We start from the raw sequence: 10,177 nt of genomic DNA on the forward strand, positions 1-10,177 counted from the left end.
ATGACTTTTTACAACAGTAAAAAAAAAAAAAAAATTATCAATTTATTTCTCATTTTCTCTTCTTTCTCATTTTTCTCTTCTTTCTCATTTTATCAATTTCTTCCCCTACACGCTGCTCCCCAGAGCTGTTCTTTGGGAATATCACTTTGCACCGTGTCACCCCTGGTGCCAGAGCTGTGACAGCACTGGGTCTCAGCATACAGCTACCGTGCTGCTGAGGCACAAACAGCCTATTTAGAAGTTCCCTTGATATCTAGAAGGACACAGCTTTTGTGACCCGATTTTCCTCACCACAGAAGTCAGGGAGGTGATATTACACACTTGTGAAGGTAGCCAAGATGCTGAACATTTTCCTATGGCAGAAGAACCAACCTTCCCCTCTCTGTACCCCCACCTACACTGCAGGCTGCCGCAGAGATTTGATGCATCTGCTTGATCCACACCAAGTCCCCCAGGTTCACACCTCTCTCTCCACTTTGTGAGGTGAGTCCAGAGTCTTGTTTTATATGTTCATCCAAAACATCAGAGTTATTCCCAGTATCCTGTTCCGGACAACTCATCCCACCAGTGTGTGACATGGTGTTTAGGAAAACACCAAGAGTATTTAACATACTAACAGAGTATTTTATGAGGTCACTTCATCAGCTAGTCCTTGTTCAGCGAGGTCATTTAAAAGTCATGATAGTGAAGGCAAAATCCCCTTATGCTCTTTTTGGCTTATTGGAAACTACAGAACTATTTGCTGGAAGAGACAAAACATGGCTGAAATAAAACCACAGAATTCCCCCTAATAATGTTGTTAGAATAAAAGCAAGGTCATGACTCCTTCTCGCTTCTAGTAATTGTTGCAGCACATCCTTAAAAGGGATTGCTGACCACAATATATATTTTTTTTTCCATGTATCAGGAAATTGTTGAGAAATCACTTGGAGCACATGAGAGTCAGCCTAATACTGTACTCGGGACCAGCTACTCCCTAGGGCTGCTCATCTTCCCACATCTACATCATTCTTTAACAGCAAATCCAGAGTTTCCATAACAAAGCTGTTTGGGTTTTTTTTTTCCAAGCAGTAAATGCAGATTTACTCCCAAAGGAGAAAACACCTCATTTTTATTAAGCTATAGTACCTCAAAACAAATGCTTGAGGCAAAACCAGAGTTAAGATACATAGATTACCATGGTGTGGTCTCACGTCCTTCTCCTCAAGTGATCTTCACCTTCCAAGATGCAGGGTAGCTCTGCAACTGCAGTGACGACACCACAAGGGTGACAGTGACACAGCGAAGGTGTTGCTGTCAGTGTGTTCATTCTTCAAGAAGCATGGAGCCATGAGGCCTAATTCCAAGTCCCAAGAGAGACACTGGCACTGTATTTTAATGAAGACTGTATTCCAACAGATACTTCGCATTAGAAAATCAGATCCCAAAGTCAACATTTAAACAACCTCCGTACTTCTGGTGTGTTGTTTTTGCCAATAGATGTTGTTTTACTCATTAGTGCATTTTCCAGCCACCTGAGTGACAGCCAAACAGTAATTTGGGGCTGTTTATTGGAACAGTAACATGTTCTGCTCTTTTTCCCTAAGGCCACACACTCAGAACCAGCATCCCCCCCACCCCCAAACATTTTCCAGGAAGTAGTGACTTTTGGGAACCCAAAAGATAGAATGGATGTCGTTGATCAGAACAAGCAGCTGCAGATCCCTCGAGGGGACACACAATGCAGAACGGGATGCTGCCTGACACTCTGTTTAAATTGGGTGGATTTATGAGCTTCTCTGATAACAAGTTTTATCTGGAGCAAGAATCAGTTGCCGCCCCCTTTGCTGGAATTTCTCTTGGTTTGTTCTGTTCCCAGCTCTGAGCTCTTCTGGAGAGTGTTCGATGTAGCTCTGCCTTTTGCAAATTCATGAAGATGGGAACCTAAGTCTGATGGTATCCTGTGAATTTGCATTAAAGGCTCCATTGGCCTCAGAGATTCAAGAAGTCTTTAGACCAGGCCAGAGCTGTAGGAGCAAACATCGCAGGTACCACTGTGTGCCTTGGAGCAGCAGTGGATTCTACAGTGAGCAGCCCTTTGTGCCATTCGTGACTGCGGAGACCCAGCTACTGATACAAGAAATGGGTGACTGAGAACAGGCTCCCCATGAGCATTGCTTTTTGCGTTTTGGAGTCCCCAAATACCAGAGGCATTATCTCAAACTGCAGAGCATCGTAAATCAGAGTCACTCTTTCCAGCAGTCAACTTTAACATGACCCTCCCTCTCATTATCCACCCCCTAAAGGAAGAAAAAGTGCTCAAATGGTCCTGCCCCCGTAAGTGGTACTGGATTCGAAAAGAGAAAAAAGATACCTGGGTTATTTTATTTGCATGTCCAGAAAATTGGTGGTGTAAAATTTCCCTGCTGAATAGAGGATAAAACCAAGGGTTAAAATAGTAAATCAGGAAACCTGCCTCTGGCTCAACTCTACTGAGTTTACTGCAGATCTTCTTTAAAGTAGATATTCCTTGTATAACAGTTATTTAAAGAACTGTGCCAACTCATACTGCATTTTCTGAGCACTCCTCAAATCAATTCAAAGCTTCCTCCTTTTTTCGTCACATTCATTGTAGAGATGGGTAAATTCTATTACAGGACGTAGCGGTTGACACGTCTTGCTCAAAACAAACGTCACTGTCAGAAGCAGAAACTAGGTCTCCTGAGACCTTGGCCCCAGTGCTCTCGTTTTTCTGAATGCCTGTGATGCACACTGCATGGGAAACGTGCCAGGAACGGCTCTCTGCTCAGCAGAAACCAACAGTACTTCTTTATCCTTTCTTTCTTTTTCTTTTTTAAAGGCACTGAAGACAGTGAGGGCTGAGTAACAGAACAACGAGCCACAAGATACCTGAAGAAGTGACATAGTTTGAGATTTTTACATAACCGCATGGAAAGCTGTTATACATATACGTGTATGAAACTCCTGAATATTCTAAGTTTTCAGGGGCTAAGACTTATGGCAGTGAGTCAGTACCGGTTCCAACTGAGGTGAGGATTAGCTCTGCTGTCAGGGTAGCCTCAAACCAGCTTGAAAAAGAAAACCCATATTTTGGAAAATAAAAATCCTGCATCTGGAGCCTTAAGACCAAACCAGTTCCGATATCAACTATTCAGTAGCCAAGATCAGAAGGGAATGCTGGCCGCAGCGTCACTGGTAGGACACTGCCACCTGACCCACACCTGCAAAGCCTCCTGCTCCCTAGAGAAGTGCAGTGTTTGGCAAGTGGTCAGAAAAATCTTATAAAATTGCCTCCCTTTGCCCTGAAAGGGTTTGTGCCACACACAAGAAGGCAACTGCTGAGACATCAATTCTCTCTGTGATCAAAAGACCCAGAGCTTGGTGCCGTTATCTCCTGTGGGAGGATGCAGGCCCCCCAAAGGCAGCGCTGTGTCAAGATGTGCTGGGTTTCCAGAAATATGAGCTCTGTGCTGCAAAGATCAAGCTCCCTCTCAGGTAATATACTTTGCAGCCTGAAAGCCGCTTCCTTAATCTGCCTTTTGTAGTTCATGTTTTAATCGGCACCATCTGGGATCAGCTTCCTTTTGTTTACTTTTTTTTTGGGTACATGCAGTCTTAGATCCTCAGATTTTGGTCAGCCTGCCTGGGAACTCCTCCAGGTTTGAGATGACCAGTTAATGTACTGAACTCTGGGGTGATGGTTCCAGGCACTTGAGAAGAGACACAAGACAGCAGCAAAAGCGACCCTTCAGCAGATGCTGAATTTAACGGCAGCGTCAACTTTTTAAGGTGGTTGTTTCCTCCGCACAGCTGGCTTTTGGGCTGCAGTCACAGATCCTGCGCTTGGCTGAGTGATCCAGCACGAATGACCCCATTTCCCCAGGAATGCAGAGGGAGTTCGCTGCGAGCATGGCTCCATTGGCCAGAACAGAAATCAGGCGTGTAAATCCCTTTCTTTTAGCCTCAAACTAGTCAAAGGGAGAATTAAATCCCCAGCCTTTCTAGCCCTTGTAGAGGAAAGAACTGAATGAACCAGGGGCAAGCTGCAAGTAATGATCTCTGCCACCACCTCCCCAGCGCACTGCCCAATTTATTTTGAAGTGCTATTTTTATTCAGCCTCAGACATTTGAAACACTTTGCCTAGAGCACGAACTATCGCATTTCCCAGCTCAATGAGCAACCCATATAGAGTTGGTGCTAAACGCTTTGTGAAAACACTGCCTTGTGAAATGAAACACACGGCATCTTTGCATTTTTGCTCAATTTTACTCACCTGGCAGGCGCTGCAGCTCACGAGAGTGGGGAACGGAATAACTTCACCTCAGGACGCCAGCCTCTTGGTACGCATCGATAGATGGATCAAGGTGCTCCTCAGGACTCTGGGGCCCTCAAAAAGCAATGAAGAGATTATTGCATTTAGAGACAGATAAGCAATAGCTTAATTTTGATGTACGTGTCGTCCCAGTGCACAGTTTATGGTGGGCTCGTCAAAGTGTGAAGCGGGACTTTTCCTCCCATCCCTGCAGTAAACCCCAATGGACGCCCAGCAAGCACAAGGATAGTCCTCCATCCTCTCAGAAGAACATCTGCCGTGGGTTAACAGATAATATACGTGCAGCTCTGGGGCTCCCGAGATCTGCATTTTAATCCTGGCGCTATCAGATGTCTGGCAGATGGCCTTACCTCACTTTCGGAGCGCCATCGCTTTCCTCGGTGCGAGACGGGGATAAACATCCATCTGTCCCCAGGAAGCTGGTGGAGATCTGCCTCAGGAGCAGCACAACACACACACAGGGCATTCCTAAAGCCCGTCTCCACTTGTAGCACCAAAGGTTTTTATTTTAAATACCCGTTGATCGGGCTGAGGGTCGCGCGGGGTGTGGGTGCCCAGGCATCGGCCGGAGGAGCTCTGTGAGGAGAGGCAGGGCCACCTCACGCAGGATCCAGCCGGTTCCAGCCGGTTCTGGCGGGTTCCAGACGCCCCCACAGGGCAGAGCTGAGCCCCTCAGCAATGGGAAAACGGGGGTAAGAACAGGCAAAATGGGTGAGGTAAAAAACCCAAACAATCGTGAGGAACAGCGGGGCCGGGAGGGGACAGGGAGCTCTGGGCACCAGAGCGGGGAAGAGCGTGAGGGGGGGAAGGTGTTTAAATCTTTGTTTCTTGCCATCCAACTCCATTTAAATAGGCAGTAAATTAATCTTCCTGTTTTGCTCATGATGGTAATTAATAAGTGATGTCCTCAGCTTTGCCCAGGAGCTGTTCCACCTCATGTTGTGTCCTGTGGAGAAGGGGCAGCGAGGGAGCGGCCGGGTGGGCTCCTCGCCATGGCCAACCTGCCACAGGACTGTGGAAACCAGCAGGACTTTGCTAATGGGAACACTCTGCTCCCAAACGGAACGTCCCAAACCCTCGGCAGAAGAGGCAGATACTTGCTTTTCTTCCCAGACCCAGTCCAGTAGGAAGAACAGGATTTCTTGACAGACTAAAGCTCGGGTACGTATGCTGCAGAACAATTCGCTTGGTTCAGCCTGGCCACATTTGTTTTATTTGCTATCAGCTATCTGAGTATAAATCTTAATACCTTTTCTTTTTTTTTTTTATAATATATTAAAAAAATCCCACATTGATCTTACCATTACTTTTTAATTCTTAAAATCTCAGTACCTGCAGTTCCCATAGAGGATTTAGCCAAGGAAAACTCCTGCCTAATATTAAACAATAGTGTATTTTCCAGCAGGAAAAAAAAAAAAAAGCCTAATTAGTTTTCTATGTTTTTTGCCATGCCTGATTGGTCCAACATACATATAGGGAAGCCATCTACCCCGGGATGCCTCAACACAAAACTGTCATCGATGAATTAACCAAAGTCAAAAACTCCTTGAGCCTATTCACAGCAATATTTGCAGCAGAGGGGGTTTTATCTCTGTGTGTCACGGAGTGACAGCAACTGAACAAAACAGGAGATGGGAATAGAGAGCCCTCCCTGACACCAACTGAAAAACAAAATCAGTGCCAAATTTAGTGTAACGGCTTAGCTCAGCCCTCCAGGTAGGCTTTCAGCAGGTTCCAGCACCACAGAGTGCTTTAGGAAAATTGAGTGTATCCCTCGCAAGCTGTCCCAGCATCTTCTGCACTGGTGGGAGAGCCTCTGGGAGCACTGGTGGGAGAGCCTCTCCTCCACACACTCCTCAGCAGCTGGAGCCAGAAGGCAGAAAGCAGCAGGAATGGATCTACACGAAGGCAAAAGACTCTCTTGGCCCTTTATATTCCTCTTTTGAGTCACGGTTTTTTCCTCCGTGAAGCACAAGCGATGCCAGGGAAGCACGTTGCCTCGTCTTCTCCCAGCGCTGGCAGCGTTCTGCCTGTTTGGCACCGTGCAAGCCAGGGTGATGTTATCAGAACTGCTAATTCCGTGCCCCCAGCAACAGAAGATGCAGTGGCCTCCTAACCCCGGGCCTCTGATCACAACACACTTACAGCTGGGGCTGATTAAAACAGCTTTTCAACATCATGCAGTTCATTAAAAGCATGTCAAGGCTTAAAAGAAACCAACTCAGTATTAAGATGTCTACAAGCTCCTACCAACAAACAAGGTGTTTTAAGCAGACAGGCTCTGCCTCAACAGCAAAAATTTTGGCCAAAGCCACTAAAACAGCCCCGGTTAAATCAGCTGTCTCTCGGGTGCCACTGCCAAGTCCTCGTAAGTAACAGCAAAGAATTTCACGACTCGGTGCAATGTAACCATGTAAGGGCAACTCTGTCCATCTTGTACAGTACAAGTACAGTCCATTCCCTTTCATGGCTCTACAAGATCTGAACTATTCCTGGCCCGGGAAAACAAAGAACATTTTACATCACAATACTAGAAAATGCTACTCAAAATTGATTTTTAAAGGGACACATGTCCTCCCTTGTTAGGATTTTGTTTTAATTTTTAAATTTTAATTAAGATCTCGTGTGCTACAGTCTCACTGGTGAAGCTGGTAAGAACTTCAGGAAGGCTTTAGCACAGCACTAATCCATTTCCAATTGAAGTAGGTTTTAGGATATGACGCTATAACATTTCATAAGCTTATTTGGACAAGAAATTAACGAAAAAGCAGTTTGTTTCAATTTTTTTAAATTCTGAAAAACAAAGGGCAACAACACTCACCATGACAAAGCAAAGAAAGGTGTAAATTACAACATAATTCTTAAATACTTAATCAATACAGGAGTGTAAATTCAGTATAGCTGGATGCTAACAGAGTTTTATTGCTTAAAATGTCACCCGAGAGACCTCAAGTTCATCTCGAGCTTTTAAGCTGTCAGTTGACTTTGCCTTACGGAGGAATTCCACTGGAATCCACATGGATGAGCAGAGTCCCAGGGGATTAGAAGCAAGTCAACAATATTTAAACGCTTTGGTAAACTAGGCATTTATCAGCAGTAAACAGTTACTGGTTTTATTTAAAGTTCTAGCCTAACGCCAAGGCAGAAGCAGCTAATTTAAGATATGTCAGAAAGAAACATCAAGTCCAATTAAAACTTATCTCCTTTCGCTGTGTACAAAGGAAAGTAATGAGGGTTGGACAAAAGCCAAGCAGAAATCTCGCCAGTTTGCAGACTGGATTTGTCTTTCCAGAAAGTGTTTTCGGAGATTTATCTGCTGGAAAGAATGAATTATCTACAGGAGAATCACAACAAACAGTTCTTCCCCCCACACTCCACCTTGTTTATTTTTTTTTAATGCAACTTTCATGGTTGACTTAAATGTCAGAAAAAAATAGCTCAAAAATAAAGCATGGGTTAATATTTCCCCTCTCCCCCCCCCGCTTGTGGTATTTAAAAGGTCTCTCTCTTTTGCTGCTTTCTGTATTATTAAGTTCAACATTAATCCTTTTATTGGTCTTTTTAGCTGAGTTCCCCCTTGCTTGAAACGCCCAGGAGTTTATCTCTTTAAAGCTCTGTCAGCTCAGAGGATTGGTAAATTCAGGCGTTATCAGTAGGAAGACAGAACGTGCAACCAAAGATGTTTTGGTTTGTAGCTATGCTGAAAAGGGCCAACAGCCTGTGGATTTCGGTCTTCTCTGCTGAAACAAAGCTTTAGTTACGTACTTCATTATATCCACACTGGCTTACACTTGAAATCTTAATTCACTTTATGATTTAAAAAAAAAAACAACAAACAAATGATTAAAATTAAAAAAACCGTACTACACTGCAACTCCATGTTAAAATGACTTGATTCCCTCTGCCTGGGTTCAACAGATAACGACGGTGCCAAGACAGGATCTTCCAAAGAAATATGCTGCATTTTGACACGTCTGAGAAGAAAGAAAAATACAGATAAGGAGAAAGATACCACACTGGGCTAGTCCATCCATCCTCCTTAATTCGGAGGTGACCACATCCCTGTTCCAGGCTCTCCGGAGAGAAGCCAGGGGCTTAAGTTTCCCACCCCCCCCCCCCAAGCATCCACAGCAAACAAATCAGAAATAAGCACTACACAGCTTACAGCATAAACAGGAAAGCATCACCAAAACAGCTTCTGTCACTTGAGAAAAACTTCGGAAGAGGCCTCTGCAGAGATTTGAGTGAGGACAACTGCAAACATCATCCTAGAGATGATGACAGGGGAGCGAACGTGGTATCGTCGGGATATAACCTCCCTCAGTGATTCTGGAGAACGCACCACCTGAAGGACAGCCTGGGTGTAGTTGCGGATATTAGGCAATTGGTGAAACGCAGCTGACGGAAGTTTTCACAAATAATATCACACTGCCATATTTTAAAACTAAACCATATATTGAATCATAGAACTGTCTAGGTTGGAAGGGACCTTTCAGATCATCTAGTCCAACCATCAACCTAACTCTGATGAAAACCATCACTAACCCATGTCTCTAAGCACTGTGTCAACCCGGCTTTTAAATCCCTCCAGGGATGGTGCCTCAACCACTGCCCTGGGCAGCCCATTCCAAGGCTCCATAACCCTTCCAGTGTAAACATTTTTCCTAGTATCCAATCTAAACCTCCCCTGGTGCAACTTGAGGCCGTTTCCTCTTGTCCCATCACCTGTTCCTTGGGAGCAGAGACCAACCCCCCCTGGCTACACCCTCCTTTCAGGGAGTTGTAGAGAGCGAGAAGGTCTCCCCTCAGAGATCTTATCACCAAAGACAAATGCAAAGAGCTGATAAAAATAAATAAATTAAAAAAGGTGATGAGGCAACTTGTTTTGGCACATAAAGCAGAAGCAAGTACCTCAAGGTCAGGAAGATGGCAGATTTTTTAAAACACTTCAGTTTGATGGTCCCATCTAGGATCTCAGCCCTGCAGGACAACCAACCTTATTTCGAAGATACTGGCTGTATCTGAAATTAAAGCTTGTGGTTTGAGTGTCAGCGTAATCTGAGCCAACAAATATTTTTCTTTCACAAGAACTGCTTCAGAAGCTTTACATTTACAAACCAACCAGTTCCAATTAAAACTAGACACCTGAAGTACAACAGGTAAAACCTTGACGCGGCTCTTTCAAGCTAAGTTATAAACAGTTCTCTGTGTGTGAGCTCAGAAGCGTGAAGTGATGGAAATCAGCCAGAGACGGGGAACTGACAGGTTTAAGAGGTAATTTCAGCAGATTCAGAATCATTCCAACTGCGAGCATCCTCCCTTGGTTCTGCTATACGAGAGCTAAAAAAACCCAACCCACATCAGCAGGGAGAGTCTACTTAATAGCCCTTTAATGGCTAGATAATGTATTAAAATATTGCCAAATATTCAGAAGTATTTATCCTTATTTCCCTGCTTTTCAACATCAAGATTTCATGTAAGAGTGAAAAGGTAAAACTTCAAGTCTCTCTCACATGGCAATCACACTGCTACGATTCCAGGAAGTATTTCTGATAAGACAGTTTTCCATGAATTCCAGATTTAGTAATTCACTTAAAGAATGAGTCAATGGCAAAAGAAATATTGCGAGTCTCTATCAGCAGAAAAACCACTAAACTTTGATAACATAACTGAAAGTATTCCTTAGTTTTTCCAGTGCAAAAGCAGCAAGCTGAATGACATCGCTACACCGCAAAATCTTCCATCACAGCTCAAAAAAGAGTTGAGCTCCAATTGCAAAACTTACCAAATCTGGAAAAGAAAGATGATCGTGAACCAAAGAGTGAAGTGGAAATTCCCGATTT

Source organism: Numenius arquata, chromosome 12, assembly GCF_964106895.1.
Source record: "Numenius arquata chromosome 12, bNumArq3.hap1.1, whole genome shotgun sequence".
Lineage (NCBI taxonomy): Eukaryota > Metazoa > Chordata > Aves > Charadriiformes > Scolopacidae > Numenius > Numenius arquata.